This window comes from Bidens hawaiensis, unplaced genomic scaffold (assembly GCF_021521415.1).
Source record: "Bidens hawaiensis isolate Kalapana, Puna unplaced genomic scaffold, B.hawaiensis_p1.1 tig00026969_1, whole genome shotgun sequence".
In the NCBI taxonomy this organism is placed as follows: Eukaryota; Viridiplantae; Streptophyta; class Magnoliopsida; order Asterales; family Asteraceae; genus Bidens; species Bidens hawaiensis.
Genome location: NW_027494353.1, coordinates 35,528 through 54,113, shown reverse-complemented (window position 1 = coordinate 54,113; position 18,586 = coordinate 35,528). Strand labels below are relative to the sequence as shown.

The following is an 18,586-nucleotide window of genomic DNA, read 5'->3' as shown; positions in this document are numbered from 1 at the left end:
ATGTATCTTGAAGAGCAAAAAGATGAAATCAGCAACATAACATATTTCATATATGGAAGATGTGACTTCTTAATCAAGTCACTTGTGTCTATTATATTCTTGACCATGATTTATTAACAAGTCCACACAAGTCTACTTGGCAGATAGGAAATTACATAAGAAAAACTAACAGTTACACCCAACTCAACCAACAAGAAATAGGGTCTTCAAAATTTTAATCCTTACTCCTGCAACACAATGAGACAAGTATAACCGTCAGAAAACTTTCAAAACTAAGCATTCACATTCGGTTTAGTTGATCGGTTACATAATTAAATCTAAAGTGTTAAATTGATTATATAAGAATATTATTATTATTATAGTAATCAGAGCCTCACAGGTATTATATCTTTATAAGGCGATTTGGAGGTTGCATGCCTTAAACACACACTGGGCAGAACTTCAAGTTCTGGCCAACCCTATATGAACCTAAATATTTCAGCTTCAGGTAAAAATTGGTTAAGCAAGAAACTGGTTAGAAATTTAAGGCGTGCTTGGTTTGGTTTGTGGAATTAAATGCAATTGGAATTTGAATTAGATGTTAATGTGAGTTTGGTTCGCAAAGTTTGTGGTAATTGGAATCTCAATTCCATTCTTAATGTGTTTGGTTTCTTTGCAAAGGAATTGGAATTAAAATTAATTCCACCGAATTCCTTCATTTAAAATAATTCAACAATCCTTCCAAAATATGAAGAAATCCAAACAAATTAAATGAAATCTCTGACCACTCACCGTTTCCATAGCAACCAACCACCTATGCGGCTATGCCACCACAGCTGTCATCCCGGTGATCGCACCACACCACCCCACCCCAACTAGACCCCGCCACCATCCGACTATTACTGTCACGGCCACCCCACCCACTACCACAGTCGCCCAAGTGGTATCTGGGGGCAGCGTTCGGGGGTGACCGGGTTGATGGCGGAGGTGAGAGTGGGCTTGTCGGGGAAACAGTGGTAGCAACAGGTGGGTATGACTGTGGTGTTGATTCCGATTACCTTATAATTATCTTGTCTGTCAAATTCATTGAACATTCAAAATTCTTTTGTATTCCAGCATTTTAAATCCTTTCAAAAATTCCAGTTCCTTCGAAAGAATTATGCGAACTAAATGCACCCTATGACCCTAATATGTGTACCTCCCACCTGTCTATCCCCCCCCCTCTCTCTCTCTCTCTGCTTCTCCCTCCGTACATCCAGCCCTTTGTTTGTATGTTCACCGGCTCCGTATCTTCTCTTTTGAAGGCCACGCATAATTCTTACATAAGCACACTACAACATCTTAGTCAGGAGCTACTTGAACAACCAATTGAGCTGTACTTATCCTAAGTGATTATTGAACTTAAAAGAGAAATCTTTGATTAGTAAAAGCAACGCCATCATACAAGATGGACAACCTTAGGATAAGACATCAATAATATTTCAAAACCTCATTACAACGAGGCTAAGAAGTATTATCTTAAAGTAAACTCATACTGATCAAGAGTAGAAACAAATAATTTCCACAAAGAGGCTAAGATGGCTCAAATCTAGTAGGTCCCAAGCACCAAGATCTTTAACCTCACCTAACCACAGGAGGGGGTAGGAAACCACCATCTTGGCTTCAATTACAGCATCTCGGATGGGTTCAAGCAGATTTGCATCCGTCTTCATTTCACGACAGAGTTTCGTGTTGTCGCCAAGGTATTTCATAAGCCCTTGAACTTAGACATGTGATCCATTCTACAAAAAAGACAGCTTTAAACTAGCAAATTGTCTAAGATGAAATTGCTTCACCTAAAACCCTAAGAGATTATCCTAAAAATGAAAGTGTCTGGTGATTATGTATTGAGCGAAGAAAGCATAATCACGCAAAGTCTCCCATTTTGTGGATAGGCTAGAGTTTAAGATACACCATTTAATCCTAACCAATTCGATAGTTTCAAGCTCTCTATTCACTAGAATGGAACAAATATGTCAACTTCTAGGGCTCTTGACCCCTACTTTCTAAAGAATATGAAATACCTCGGTGGCAACAAGAATGAAATGAAGAGTGACACCTATGTGTTTGAACGCATCCGAGACGCTGTCTCTAAAACCAAGTTGCTTGCCTAGGCCCCAAAGCAACAGAGAAGTGGTTTCCCACCACACCTCCTAGTGATGTCGAAAACATGCCGGAAAAGGGCAAAACGCAAGATCCATCATTTTTGCTATTAAGTAGTCGTTAGGCAAGAAACAGAAATGTAAACAATCAAAAAAACACAATGATTTGCATGGCTTGGTTGACGCGACCTCCATCTACGAATCCCGTTAAGCTATATCCCTAACTACATTCAGGCTAGGCCTACACAAGTGCCAAGTCCGGTCAACCCGTCAAAGTTCATACTACTTTTCACCAACAATTCAAAACCACTCTCTAAAGTAATCTAAAACATCAAATCCTTCCATCTTTAACCCCTTTTAACACCATTACATATCACAGTCAAATCAATTTGCTTTTCAAAATAATTAGCTAATACTAACAATCTAAATAGTACCTTTGGTGATACTGATTCGAGGTTTGAGACACGCGATTCCAACAACTCAAACTGATTCTTCAACTGCAATTGCAAAAAAATGAAAACTTGATCAACAAAAATGCAGTAAATTGGGGATTTAATGAGTGAGTCAACCTGGCAAGAAAGAGAGTGACGATCGAGTAAGAGATCTTTGTAGACGAAGTTAGCCATGGCAGCAGACGTGGAAGCAAACCCTAACGTGAACCACATCAATCTCATCCTCATCATCTTTCTTTGATTCTGAATTCAACTCACCAAAATGCAAATGTTAAGCACGCAGGTTGTACAATTAGGGCTTCGAAAGATTCTATACTTTACGTTATATTTTGACTGGTATGACCATTATAAAAAAAAAAAAACCGAACCGAAAAAAAAATGGTTCGGTTTTAAACTTTAGCAAAAATTGAAATATCGGCTTTGGTTCGGTTTTATATTTTGTTAAGAACCGAAAAAACCAAACTGAACTGAAATAACCAGAAATTTTGAAATAATCATAGTATCTTAATCGTAACCAATTAAACAAAATCTACGGATGACTATTTGTTTAGTTTTAACATATATGGTATGTTTGGTAAAACTAGCTGGTGGCTTGAAGCTGGTAACTGTAGCTTTTTAGATATATTTATATGTTTGACAGAGTAGCTGGAGCTTTTAACAAAATGTATAAAATGACCAAAATGGGCATAACTAAAAAAATAATATTAAATGTACTTATTTTGGAAAGTTATTTAAGTAATTAAAATACTAAAAGCTTGTAGCTTTGTCTAAATGCTACTAGTAGGAGCTTCAAGCTTTAAGCTTTTTCTCATCATCTAAAAGTTTCAAGCTCTTTCACCAAACAAGACTTTTAATTGAGTATGAGCTTTTCTTTAAAAGCTTAAAGTTTAAAGCCCCTAAAAACTCATTGCCAAACATACCCGTAGTTATAACAAAATGTATTTGGTTTATACATATCTATATCTATACTATATATAATGTATGAATGGATGACAAATTAAGAGACATTAGTTTTAGGGGATTTACAATTTATATAGCACATGGTACTATATACAAAGCATGCTGAAGAAGGACAAAATGGTCTTTCAAATATAAAATCCCATATGAATTTTCAATTCTTTGAAAATATTTACAATTTTCACCCTACTCTACTAAATTTTTGTTAAATTAAATGATACTTACAAGTTTGGTCCCTCATCTTTCATTATATATTTTATTTTAATTTTAAACCAGCTTTCTCCCATGATTTTCAAATGATCATGACTTTTTATATGTTAATATTTTTTTAAAAAAGTTATACAATAAAAATGAAAATTTTATTCTCTTTAATTTAAGTATTATATTGTTGCAGTTTATTTCAACTAAAAAAAATAACATGTTACATACGGTTGTTCACAACTCGGTTTTGACGATTTTAAGTTAAATATGTGAGACAAACCGTTAGTAACGATTTTTTGTTGACGAAAATCGAAACTAAACTATTATAATTAACACCGAAAGTTAAAGAAAAACGAACTGTGAAACCTAACCTATGGCCTATTTAAACGATTTTAAAGTTTTAAACCGAACCATGAGCACACATAATTATTACGTGATTATCAGAGTCTGTATTCAAACACCCTGCCGCATCAGAAATTATATTATAAAACGCTGATTTAATTAAAGAATATTACCGATGATGATACTGTGATATATTTGTATTATGGTGTTGATTTCAACTATTCAGAAATTACAATTTTGATCCTCGTAGCTTGCTGACTTGTATGATGGTTGGTACTAGGATTTGATGTCCTATTTTTTGGGTTAACTTTAAAGGGCAAGTAAGCGATGATGCTCATTAAGGGTGTAAACAAACTGAGACACGTTGTCTCAAGCTTTAGCTTGAGTTCAAGCCTCATATAAAGCTCGTTTGGATCATGATCACAATGGTGAATTGGCATAAACGAATTATTTAGCAAAACAATAAATTACGTATAAACTCTCCGAATTTTGTTAAATAAGAAAATAATTCAAAAGCTTATTTCCATTATCGATATATATATATCCAAACATAAACTCGAATAGACCACAACTAAGATTCCTATTAGTTATCCTCTAAGTAATAATAATATTAACATAGATAATTAATTAAAACTTAACATAAATATCCATAACCCTTTTAATTAAGGAAAATTCCATATTTTAGGAGAGAGAAACCATAAATGATCTATTTAATTTGAAAATTCCAAATAGTTAATGCAAATCCGTAGAACGTGACACATTTGTAATAGCGTTGACAAGTTTCAAAAACCAATAATAACATGTGAGCTAGCTTAAAAAGATGGCGTCCAAGACAAATTTGAACTCAAATTACTCATTGAAGAAATATTTCCATATTTTGAGACTAAATGACTTTAATTTGAAGCTTGTGACTTCTTAATATTATATAATTATATTTACTTTTACTCATATTTAGTTTTTCATTTATAACTTTTAAAATATATAGTTTTACAAAATTCCAAATAAGCTGTTGAGACGCGTTTATTTTTATATATGTGCTGACAAAATTTTTATTAAAAACTGAGTCGGATTAAGTTTTTATTGAGTGTTTCGACATAAATTTGGCCAAACTCGATTTTAAGTAAAATTTCTATCGGCGTGTAGATAAAAATAAGCTTGTCTTAGTTGTATATTCAAAATTTTTTAAAATCATACATTTTAAAAAGTTATAAGAGAAAAACTAAATATGAGTAAAATTAATTATAATAATAAAATATAAAAAAAAACAACAATTTCAAAACTTTGTTCAAAGACGTCGGATTCAAAAAAGATGGATTTTAAAATGATGTTTTTTTTATGAAAGTTGCCGGAGTAGGCAAGTTTTGTTCAAAAGTTGTCTGAACCAACGGATTTGAAACGTGGCTGGTTTTGATTGACTAACAAAACCCATCGGTTAAGATGAATTTGGTTTAAAACTTGTGTCCGTCACCCTTTTTGATGAACATATATTGAATATTCAAATAAAATGGGCCAAATGATATTTCTCTCTCATAAACTGGAGTATTTTGAAAATTTTTACTTTAATTCATCTTTACTTAGTACTTCAAAAATTACTAGGTTATTTACCCGTATACGACACACGTGGAAATATAGAAATCGTCATGTAAATAAATATATAATTTCAAACGACAAGTTATTTTTTAACATATTTTTTGAGACATCAACATAATTTCTAATTGCAATTCATATTCATACGCTAACGAAGTATTAAAACACATAAACTTACAAAGAATAATTTTACATAGTAGAATCTTTACAAAGAAAATATAAAACTTTAAAACATAAACTTTATAAATTTTAAAAATTAATATTACCAGAAAACAAACAAACTTCACTAACATTAGTGTGGAAAGCAAGCAAATTAAAAGATAAGCATCTATGAAAGATTCTCAATTAATATTCAATAATGATTCGGGCTTCTTTTATTTCTGGACTGGGAACACAGTTGATGACATAAACAATCATACACTAATCTAACAAACATTGTGACTAACTGACTACGAAAACTGTTTTTACATTTCATATGAAAAGTCTTGCACCCTAATACACTGAAGCACGCCCAAAGCGCATTTAAAAGCATAACCAAATCGAAACCTTTTTAAAATTACATGTTTTACCATATTCAAATCGCTACGTTTTGAGAATGACCAATTTTAACCCAAACCAAATCGATATCTTCTAAAATTAACCTGTTATGACCCGAGCCAAATCAATATGATTTTAAAAAGACCCGTTGAAACCCGAATGAACTCGATGCCTTTTTATATTGACTCGTTGACCAGAACTAAACTGATACCATTTTAAAATAACTCATTTTGACCCGAGCCAAAGCAAATCGAAACATTTCTTAAATGACCCATTTTCATAAATGAAAATTGAAATAGCACACTTGAAGTCTAAAAAGAAAAATGAAGAGTAACACATACAACGCTCTTAGCTTTTGAAATCCTTTCTATCAAATGCGAGTTCATTATTACTGATTATGAAGATCCAAAAAAAAATATAAAGCTTCAGTTACTTCAACACACTTGAAAGTTGAAACTCATGAGAGTCTATCACTTTATTTGCGAGACCTTCATATTCTTTTTCATATTTCAATAGACACTAAAACAAAACACCAAACAAACTAAATACAAATTGAAACGAAACTAAATTGAAAAAAACTAAAACAAAACCAAAACCGAAATCCTAAAAAGAACAAATACCAATAAAACTAAACAAAAACGAAAATGAAACTGAAAAACTATAACAGATAAATCTGAAACCGAATAAAAAACCAATACTGTAAAAACCAAAACAAAAAACTGAATAAAGTTAAGCCCGCCTAAAACAAAACTAAAAAAACTTGAGCCGAAACAAAACTGAAACGAAACAAATTAATAAAAAACTAAAACCGAACAAAAACAAAAAACCATAATGTAATCAAAATTAAAAAATAATTATAATGAAACTTTGAAAAAGAAAAACTCAAATTCATTAAGGAACACATGTATTATCTATAATATATATATAAACGAAAACCCAAAAATCTTATGTGTCGCAATGTGGTCGCTCCTCCCTTTTATGGAAGCCACCAGATTTCTTGATTTTTAAATGGAGGTCTCTCATTGATTTAACCCAAATTCATGGGTATGGGTCTTACCAAAACCAAATAGCTCTTAAACGGGTTATAACACCTCATTAAATTAAAAATTAATCTTACAAATTATTTGATATGAAATCCTACAAAATGAGAATATACTAAAATTTAATATCCAATTTAAAAAGAAAAAGATATTATTTATAATTAATAAACAATTTTATAGTAAAAAACATAAGCGGGTCATGGGTCACCAAATCCAGATAGCTTTAGACGGGTTATAGCATATCATTTATTTATGAAACTCTTTCATCATCAAATCCTAAGTATATTATTAACTTTCTTACAATAAAGAAAATTAAAACCCAAAAAATAAATATTAAAAAACAAAAAATATAAAACAACCATTCTCTCAAGCTATCAGATTACTTTATTTGAAAATGAAGGCTTCTCACGCATTTGACCCGAATTCACGGGTAAAGGTCTCACCAAACCCAGATAGCTCTTAAACGTGTTATAACATCTCATTATATTAAAAAATAATCTCATCAAATATTTGATATGAAAATCCTATAAAATAGGAATATACTAAAAATTAATATCCTATTTTATTTTTTTAAAAAATATTATTTATAATTAAGAAACAATTTTATAATAAAGAAAATAAACGGGTAATGAGTATCACCAAACCCAGATAGCTTTTAAACCGGATTATAACATATCATTTATTTGTAAAACCATTTCATCATCAAACCTTAAATATATTTATTATTAACTTTCTTACAATAAATAAAATTCCAACAATCCAACCCCAAACCCAATTCTTGAACTGATGCAGGGAGGGTTATTCATTTTATTAGCTTGTAAGTTTCTTGATTATATATTTCTTAAATACCCTTCTTATTATTCTTTCAATTTGATTTCTGGACATCTTACTACTTTTTGGTTTTTTATGTTTTTCAATATGATCTCTTGGATATTTTTATTTTTTATTACCAATTTCAATATAACATATTCGATTTGGATCATTGAATATCAACTCATTTTCATAGTTAGCATCAACCAAGTGTGGTAATGAAATTATTTTATCCGTCAAGCTTCTTAACATTGTATTTTTTAGTTCCCTTTTGGATTTAACATTTGAGATTGTCTTTTGATACCCAGTTTTGGTTATTACAACTCATTTCCACAATTAGCATCAGTCAAGTGGGCGCCAAGAATTCATTTTGTTTAGCAAGCCTTTCAATCATAAGTTCCGCTGGTTCAGTTGCTCACTCCTTTGAGCCGACTGTTCCAGCTGTGATGACGTCATCGCCGGCTGTGAGTGCTATTTTTACAGCATCTTTCACCAAGCCGGCGGTTACTTTTGCTGCGGAATCCGCGGCGGCGACCGCAGCGGCTGCTACCATGCCCCCGCCATCGGCAACGACGGCCGATCCATCAGGTACGCATGGGGCTTCTCGCCAATCTCTGCCACCTTCCCATCTGCCTGACCTCTTGGATGGATTTCCGTTGGGTTCAGGTGATGGGTTCGGCGGCTATCGGCCTGTAATTGACCCTACAGGTGCGTAGGGTTCTTTTGGCCCATTTATATATATTTTTACTTGATCATCTTTTCCTAACTGCTTTATGTTTTTTGCAGTGTCGGATTCCAATGAAGTGTATGTTCCACGATGGAACATTCGCCGAGGAACAACCCTTCGTACCCCTGTGGAGTGCGTGGAATGGGCTCGTCACGCTGCTCCCAGTGGTGCGTTGGGGGAAGCCATGGCTAGCTACCAGGAGGGTAGGCTAACCAATGAGCTTCGGGTTCTCCTAGCCCGGATGCAGCTGCGTGTCGAGCTGCTTTGTCGTGAAAACGACAAGTTAAAAGCAGCTCGCCTTAAAGAAGTGGCTCAGGCGCGGGCTATCCGGGAGGAGAACCAAAGGCTTTCCGCCGTAGCTGCGGAAAGGGAGAAGGCCTTCAAGGCCCTCGAGGTTGAAGTTCAGGCACGACTCGAGGCCCGTTCCAAGGCAGCCCAAGCTGTTAATGAACAGCTTCGGCTGGCTAAGGAAACTGTAAGGAACGCAACCGAAAGGGCCACCAAGGCTGAAGCTGTTGCTGAGCCTCTACGCGTGGAGAATGAAGAGCTTAAAGCCAAATTAGAGGCTCTCCAGCAGGCTCATGATGCCTTGGCGATGGAAGACGCCAAAAAGCTCCAGGAGATCTTGGACCAGAGGGGGGTGCTTGACCATACTGAGCGGAAGCTAAAGGGCGTCGAAGAGGCTGCGGCTAAAGAAGTGTTGCTTGCCAACCTTAACAAGAGTGAAGCCGAACGCGCCCGTAAAGAAGCTCAAGCTGCCCTCCAAGAGGCTCTGGTTGCCAAGGAATGGCTTCTTCGAGAAGCGTTGTCTCAGGTATGTTTTCATGTCTTTACGCTTTTCTTTGTAAATAGAAAAGTATTTTGACATTTGTATATTTTCTTGTAGGTTGTGCATCGGGTCTTTGCTGAGACCTCTTACGATGATGCTATGAGCACAGCCCTCAACGCTTCTCACGAAGATGGGGAAAAGGTCGGCTTCCTGCTTGGTCTAGGGTTCGTTGAGAAAGGCATCCCGCCTTCCAACTTCCCTTTGTACAATGTTGATACTGAAGCTGTTTACGACCAAGCAGTGAATCAGTATGCCGCCTTCCCGCATCCGGTGGTGGAGAAGGTGAATGAAGTTGCTGCTGCTGATGATGAGCTAGCTATCCTTAAGGCTTTCCTTGAACTGCCACGCTCTGACGGTGCTGGTCCAAGTGGAAGTGGCCCTGAAGCCTGATCCTGAAGATCCCTTCCCACTGCTAGGATAGATTTAGCTTGTATAGATTTATTTTCTTGTAGGCGGGTAGTTACCCGGCCATTCTTGTAATGAATCTTTGTGAAATATAAATCTTTTTGCGGGTAAGACCGCTACTTTCGTTGGGTTCCTTGCTTTGTAAACGTTGTATGACTTGCATACTTTAGTTTAAATTAGCAATTTTCCAAGTGTTTAGAATAAGTTAACCTTTGAACGTGGTAGATAGGTGTGAAGTTTTGCTTCCTCTTCCGTGATTGTGCGGGTAGGACCGTCACTTGCACGTAGTAGGATGGCTGAACTTTACCATCTGACCTGCGTGTAGGTTTTCCTCATCTTTTTTTTGAGGATAAGTTAACCTTTGAACGTGGTAGATAATAGGTGTGAAGTTTTGCTTCCTCTTTCGTGATTGTGCGGGTAGGACCGTCACTTGCACTTAGTAGGATGGCTAAACTTTACCCATATCTGACCTGCGTGTAGGTTTTCCTCATCCTTTTTTTGAGGATAAGTTAACATTTGAACGTGGTAGATAATAGGTGTGAAGTTTTGCTTCCTCTTTCGTGATTGTGCGGGTAGGACCGTCACTTGCACTTAGTAGGATGGCTAAACTTTACATGCGTCTAACCTGCGTGTAGGTTTTCCTCATCCTTTTGTTAGAAATTCTGTTTTGAACCGTTCGACGCGCGGTTGTCAATAGGTTAGTGTTCAGTTCCCTTTTTCATGATTCATGCGGATAGACCGGCACTTTCATTTAGTGGGATAACTGAACTTTTCCCCTTCAACTGACCTGCGTGAAGGTTTGTCGTTTTTTGGGTTTATGCGGGTTTTGCCGCCTTCCCCATGCAACGACTTTCCACGTAATTATGCGGTGAAAACCGGCATATGCGTGTTGAATAAATTAACCGTTCGACGCGCGGTTGTCAATAGGTTAGTGTTCAGTTCCCTTTTTCATGATTCATGCGGATAGACCGGAACTTTCATTTAGTGGGATAACTGAACTTTTCCCCTTCGACTGACCTGCGTGAAGGTTTGTTGTTTTTTGGGTTTATGCGGGTTTTGCCGCCTTCCCCACGCAACGACTTTCCACGTAATTATGCGGTGAAAACCGGCATATCCGTGTTGAATAAATTAACCGTTCGACGCGCGGTTGTCAATAGGTTAGTGTTCAGTTCCCTTTTTCATGATTCATGCGGATAGACCGGCACTTTCATTTAGTGGGATAACTGAACTTTTCCCCTTCAACTGACCTGCGTGAAGGTTTGTCGTTTTTTGGGTTTATGCGGGTTTTGCCGCCTTCCCCATGCAACGACTTTCCACGTAATTATGCGGTGAAAACCGGCATATCCGTGTTGAATAAATTAACCGTTCGACGCGCGGTTGTCAATAGGTTAGTGTTCAGTTCCCTTTTTCATGATTCATGCGGATAGACCGGAACTTTCATTTAGTGGGATAACTGAACTTTTCCCCTTCGACTGACCTGCGTGAAGGTTTGTTGTTTTTTGGGTTTATGCGGGTTTTGCCGCCTTCCCCACGCAACGACTTTCCACGTAATTATGCGGTGAAAACCGGCATATCCGTGTTGAATAAATTAACCGTTCGACGCGCGGTTTTCAATAGGTTAGTGTTCAGTTCCCTTTTTCATGATTCATGCGGATAGACCGGCACTTTCATTTAGTGGGATAACTGAACTTTTCCCCTTCGACTGACCTGCGTGAAGGTTTGTCGTTTTTTGGGTTTATGCGGGTTTTGCCGCCTTCCCCACGCAACGACTTCACGTAATTATGCGGTGAAAACCGGCATATCCGTGTTTGATAGTTCATAAAAATGTGAAATCATCAGCGTCAATGTTTTAAGGAAAATCATTTCCATTAGAAGTGGCTCTTGGCCTTTTCTTTACAAATTTGGAATTGATTTACATGCAAACTGTGTAAATGAGCTCCCTTCCATGTTGTTGGGATGGGAGTGCCATCGAGCCGATACGCACCTGGTTCGGGATCTCGTTCTTTACGCAGCATGTAGTCTCCACATTGAAGCTGGAATTTTATTCGTGTTTTCCCCAGTTGGGGTTCTACACGCATCAGCCTGCTCAGCGTTCATTGCGCCACGAGGTGCGCGAGCGTCCCATCTCTGACGAATGCTTCGACCATGTCCTTCACGTCTATGCATTCTTCGGTGTTGTAGCCTTTTGTCCTGTGAAAGTCACAGTATTTGCTCCGATCAGCATTGTGACGATGTCGGATTATTTGAGGCTTTGGCCATGGGAGCTCCTCGGTGGCGAATATCTCGGTGACGCTTTTGGTGAGCGGCGTCCATCTGGAGTTCTTGTTGGACTGTACGTTATCCCTTCCGCCTAACCGATGCTGCAAGCCGGATGAGATGTCAAAGTTTACCCTTGACTGCCAAATGCCTAGCTTCCGCTTTTTGTTTAATCGGGCGGTGAGAACGTTGTCCTCTCTTGTTTTCTGGGTGTAGAGGTTTGTGCTCTGTGGGAGATCTCTACCCAGTTGCTTTTCCGTTTCCGCAAAGCGTTTAGCTGCTGTCATGATGGCATCCCATGTGGATGGCATGCCATCTTTACCCGTTAAGGTGCGGATGAGCTCTGGGTCGTTCGCGCCCTGAATAAAAGCAGCGCGAACAAGATCTTCGCTAATGTTACCCAGACTTAGCTTCTTCGAGTTGAAGCGAGTGATGAAATCTAGCAAAGATTCATCTTTTTCTCGAATGCACTTGAGGATTGTCCATTGCTCCTCGGTATACTTTCTTTGTTGGCTGAAGTGTTGGCTAAACTTCTGTTGGAAGTCTGCCCAGTCGTAGATGTGGTTGACCGGTAGACGATCGAACCACGCTCTAGCAGCCCCGACCAGTGTCATTTGGAACATGTAACACCATGTAGGTTCCGTCCAACTACTGACGGTTGCCCCTGCTATGAATCTGTTCAAATGGTCATCTGGGTCGGATATACCATCATATGTGCCTATACTGGACATTTGTTTGGCACTTTTTGGGGCGATTGCTTCCGCAATGTCCCTTGCAAATTTGGACGTTCCCGCATTTGCAACGTTTGGTCTGAATGTTTTGGAGAAGTCTCGTGGACTTCCACCTGTGCTTTTTGGTTTGAAGGTTTGTCCAAAATGCCTTCTCGGTTGGGAATCCGTTTCCTTACGCTTCCCTTTTGCCCTATGGCGAGGGTTCGCGTCGGAGTCGGATTCCTCCGAGTCATCCAAGTAATCTTCGAATTCGTCAGCCTGTTGGACGGAACGCAAGCGTTCGTCCAACTCGGCTTGGAATTCCCTCTGACGTGCCTCCGCCCATGCCCTAACTTCATCGAGTGTTTGGCGGGGGAGTCTTGTTCGTTCCTCTAACTGGGTATCGGTGAATCCCAGTGAGCGATTATTTACTGCACTTGCCCCAGCTTGAGTAACTGGGGTAGTGTTCGTAAAATTTACTTCACTTGCCCCGGCTTGGGTAGCCGGGGTAGTGTTTGTAAAAACTGTGTTGCCGGTATTCCCCCCAGTAGCTGGGGTTGTGGTTACCGGAATTTCTTTAACCATCTTGGAAGTTTGAAAAAACTGGAGAAAAATGTTCTAGCTTTATGCACGGATGGCGCCAATGAAGAAACACTAACAGGACCCCGGGCAGATTACTGGTAACCTGGGGGTTAGATAGATGTTTCCCACGAGGGGTTAGACCCTGAGAAGATGGTTCTTCTGATAACCTGCAAAACAGACACCGTGAGCTTGTCACTGAGAAGGGGGGAATTCCTCCTTGTGACCACCCTCCGGCGTGAGAATCAGACTAGATTGCTCTTTAAATATAAATGTATATTAAGAGATTGCTAGAGCAGATATCAGGTATCATATGATGATATAAGATAAGATCAGATGGTCATACCATTTGTGGTATTTATAGCCGAAGGTAGGTTTCCAAGGAGGTGTGGCCGGCTGCAACAGTGTTCCTGTTCCACCAACAGTGGCCTACGCACGTGCCCTGCTGGTAGTTGGTGGGTAGGCAGCGGCTGATAGTGACCAGGCCTGCTGTGTACTATTCCTTTTCCACCAACTGCCGGCTACGCACGTGGTATGGCAGTAGTTGGTGAGTAGGCAGCGGCTAATAGTGACACAGTACAGGAGCATGCTGCTCGCCATACTGTGTCAATAAGCTGTCGTATCTTTAGTCAGATCTTTTTCCCATACCTCGTCAGGTACAGTACAGAAGATCTTCCCGTATCGTACGGACTGGCTTATTTGGGCTGGAGTATTCCCCCTCCCGCCCTTGTGCGGGATTGTTCCCGGCTTTGCTCATTCCCTCAGGTGACACTGAGTGAGAGCTAAGTGCCTTGTGCGTGTAGCCTTGCTGCGCGGGTGGCCTTCCCTGATGGCTTGTATCCGAGGCTGCGGGGACAGGCGGAGTCCTTCACCATTGGGAGGCATTTCCTGCGGGACCAGCTTGCGTACTGCGCGTAAGGACGTCACGTCTCTGAGCATGGTTGGTCCTGCGGATCCAGTTGGTTTCTGCGCAGACGTTCCTCTTCAAGGTGAGTCTTGCGGGTCCAACTGGGCTCTGCAGGGACCTACCTCTTCAGATCTCTTGGATATTTTTATTTTTTATTACCAATTTCAATATAACATATTCGATTTGGATCATTGAATATCAACTCATTTTCATAGTTAGCATCAACCAAGTGTGGTAATGAAATTATTTTATCCGTCAAGCTTCTTAACATTGTATTTTTTAGTTCCCTTTTGGATTTAACATTTGAGATTGTCTTTTGATACCCAGTTTTGGTTATTACAACTCATTTCCACAATTAGCATCAGTCAAGTGGGCGCCAAGAATTCATTTTGTTTAGCAAGCCTTTCAATCATAAGTTTTATCAATACCTTTTTGGATTTGAGTTCATCTTTCGATGTCTATTTTCGTTTGGAATTCACTTATATTTTCGATATGTTTTTTTTAGTTTTAACTACTATTTTACCCTAGGGCATGTTGATAAAACTCGGGTGTTGGTAAAACGCAAACATTGTGGTCTCTGCTTTGAGGCGGTAAGTCGACACGAATTCGGTTAGTTTTGGTTATGTGCGTTATGGCATCAGAACTAAAATGAAAACAATTTAAAAACTAAGGTGGACCAATGGGGTGTCGTCGGTCACTAAAGCTCGGGCTTTGGTAAAACCCGAGTGTTGTCGATCTCAGGCGATAAGTCAACACAAATTCGGTCGGTATCCGTCACGGTCGTTACGATACCGGAACTAAAAAACAAAAAATAAAATTGGTATCCTGTCAGTTTTTGTTACTGTACCGATGCTAAAACAAAATGCGGTGATTGTATGCAAACTCGGTTAGTTTCACTTAACAACACAACTATTCGGTACGGTACAGTCCGGTATTTCCCGAATTTTTACCTTCAATACCGGTACCGTCCCGGTACCGAACCGAATATTTCGGTACCGGTACCAAGATTTGACGATTTTCGGGATCGGTATTTTCGGTACCGGTACCGATCGGTACCGAACTCATCCCTACATTCTATCATACATAAAAACATAAATAACACAATTAAAAAAAAGGAAAGAATGACTTGCTACAGGTGAGATTCAAACTTGGGTTACAAACTAGCACAAAGAGTTTCACTTACTTACACAACCACCCAAACCAACACCAACACATGTGCTATCATTCAAAACCATTAATACATATACAAAACAAAAAGAACCCACTTTTGTGGCACAAAAGTTCTCTTTTATACTAATTAACTAGTTTTAGAGCCCGTGTCAGACATGGGATAATTCAAATTATAAAATTATAAGTAAAACAAATAATTACATAGCGTATATGAAAAAAATGTATTAAATCTATGCTTGTATCTATACAATGTGTATATAAATTGATTTTATTTATATCACATAATGATTTTTTTAAATGAACTTAATAAAAAAATGTTCGTGAAAAAACGTAACCGAGAATGCTTCTTTCTATTGAAAAATTCATTCTCGGTGTCATATATATATAATTGAAAGAATTTTGGTTATGAACTAATTTCAGAAATAAGACTTCTCATACGATAGTAGTTCTAACCACCCAGCCTAAATACAAAAGAAGCGTTACTTTTATTGATATATTTATCAATTTACCACCTATCAAAGGAAATTAGAACTTTAAATTGTAACAATGGATGTTCTTCAAGAACTATGTTTGTTTTTCTGAGCTACACCATGAAAAATATTTTGATAAGTTTCAGAGGGCTTCTCGACTTTGTCATAATGACAACATAAAAAACAACATGTTAACTCATTCAATTTTGGGAATATTTTGTTTCATTTGAGCATAGTTTAGCATGTCATGCTTCCCATTCAATGTTCTGATCACCATTGAAAGAAAAATTAATGTTGACATAAATATTTCAAATTTGATAAAAGTTAAGCATTGATAGGCATGGGGGTGGCATGTCGAAAGTGTTCGGAATGTTTTCTTAAATTTTAATAGTTGAGGGGAAAATAGTTAGTTTGCCAAATCCCAAACCTTTTGACTATTTCAAAAAATGCCCTTAAAAATAATTTTGAAACCCGAATCATGTTTAAAATTTTAACTTTCAAACTTTTGACATTTTAAAGTCAACACTTTGAACCCGTAATAAATTTGACGATAAATCTATTTTGCATTCTCAAACTTTTAAAAATACTCAAAGTTTTCATTTTTGGCCCTAACAAATTTTAACCAAAATGTAGTTAACTTGTACCAAACAATCTATTTACCAACTTTTGACCCATAAAATCAAATTTAAGTTCCACAAAAAAACCTGAAATAATTTTCATTTAAGAAACATAATTTGTTGTTGATTTTTGGAATTCACCAAGTATTTTGAATATATAGTAAAATAATATGTTAATATTTAAATTTATAAAAATATATAGATATTATATAAATATAATGTAAAAGGAAAGTAAATAATTATTGATTTATTACATATATTAGGGTATATTAGTTTTGGAGGAAAAAAATTATGAGAATTAACCAAAACATGACAAGTGTCCACATTTATTTTATAGGTCGATAATTAGATAATTACCGTTATGGTTATTTGAACTTAAATACCCAATTTGGATCATTGATATTAGAATCATTTCTCACATTAGCATCAGCCAAGTGGGTTAAAGAATTCATCTGTTATTGAAAGCTTCTAAAGTCTAAACAGTGGAGTTTTAAGTCCCATTTGGGCTTGGGATTATATTTTGATACCCGGTTTGTGTTTTTGAAATCTGACTCATTTCCACAATTAGCATCCCCCAAGCGAGTTAAGAACTCTTTTTTTTTTATCTTGCAAGCTTTTGAATGATGAATTTCTTGAATACTTTTTGGATTTGAGTTTTATATTTATGTTTATTTTGGTTTTTGAAAAGTTCACTGTTGCAGGGTAAAAGGTTTCTTTTGTTTTGAAAGCTGACTCATTTCCACAAGTAACTTCCGCTAAGTTGGTCAAGAATTCCTTTTGTTTTGAAAGTTTGTCAATGATTAGTTTTATGAATACCTGCTTGGATTTTAGCTCATCTTTTGATTTTAATTATGGTTTTTTTGAAATTTCATATATTTCAAAAATGGAATCCGCCAAGCATAGGTTAAAGAATTTATATAATATTTTTGTAAGTTTCTTGTTTATGGATTTTTTTGAATACTCCCCTTCATTAGTGTGTGTTCTCTCTCTCTCTCTCTCTCTCTCTCTCTCTCTCTCTTTTTTTTTTTTTAAGTTTTGTATGATTTTTGATACCAATTTGCATCACTAAATCTGACTTATTTATACAATCAGCATAAGGCGCAAGTGTGCTATATAATTCATTTAGATTTGCATGCTTCTCAACAGTGGATCTCAAGTACCCTTTTGGATTTGAGATTGTCTTAGATACCTAGTTTGGGTTATTAAAATCGTACTCATTTTCACAGTTAGCATCTGCCAAGGGGGTCAAAAATCCTCTTTGTTTTGCAAGCTTCTCAATAATGAATGTTTTGAATGCCCTTTATGGATCTGAGTTCATTTTTTGATACCCAATTTAGGTGATTGAAATCCAAGTCCACAACTAGCATACACCAATTTGGTCAAAAATTCATATTGTTTTGCAAGTTTCTCAAGACTGAAGTATGCAAACAAAACATGGTTGTGTGTTATTTTGATATAGCTTCAACATGGTTGAAGAATACTTGCATGTTGCTGTTGTGATATTTCTAACTCCTTTTTTTTCTCTCTCACCTTCACCATTGCTTTAAAGTTGCAATTGCATTTACTTATATGCACTAATATGTGGTTCTTGTTCGTTATAAGTTTCAAAATACATATGTTTTCTTTGCAGTGATTCCTACTTTCATTAAGCCTTCCTCAAATATACTCTTGTGTTCGTTGAACTGTTCTGAATGTTAGATTATATCAGTTTATTATAGACAATTATGCAGAATTTAGCCTAGAAATGCTTCTTTCTTTTATAAATACACACCATTTCTATGATGCAAATACAAATTGCAACCTTTGTTGTGTTTTGGCTTCTAAATCACATAACATTTCTGCATTCTTGATGCTTATAGACTGCATTTCA

At 37.1% G+C, this 18,586-nt stretch overlaps 1 long non-coding RNA gene across 1 annotated transcript; it reads right to left on the bottom strand.

Annotated features, from left to right (window-relative positions):
• Window positions 1-182: 182 nt before the first annotated feature.
• Window positions 183-2,828, bottom strand: LOC143574505 (uncharacterized). The gene is made up of 3 exons (XR_013142606.1): window positions 2,690-2,828; window positions 2,555-2,617; window positions 183-227 (listed from the first exon to the last, which is right to left on the bottom strand). It is a non-coding gene; the product is annotated as an uncharacterized LOC143574505 (long non-coding RNA).
• Window positions 2,829-18,586: the final 15,758 nt, after the last annotated feature.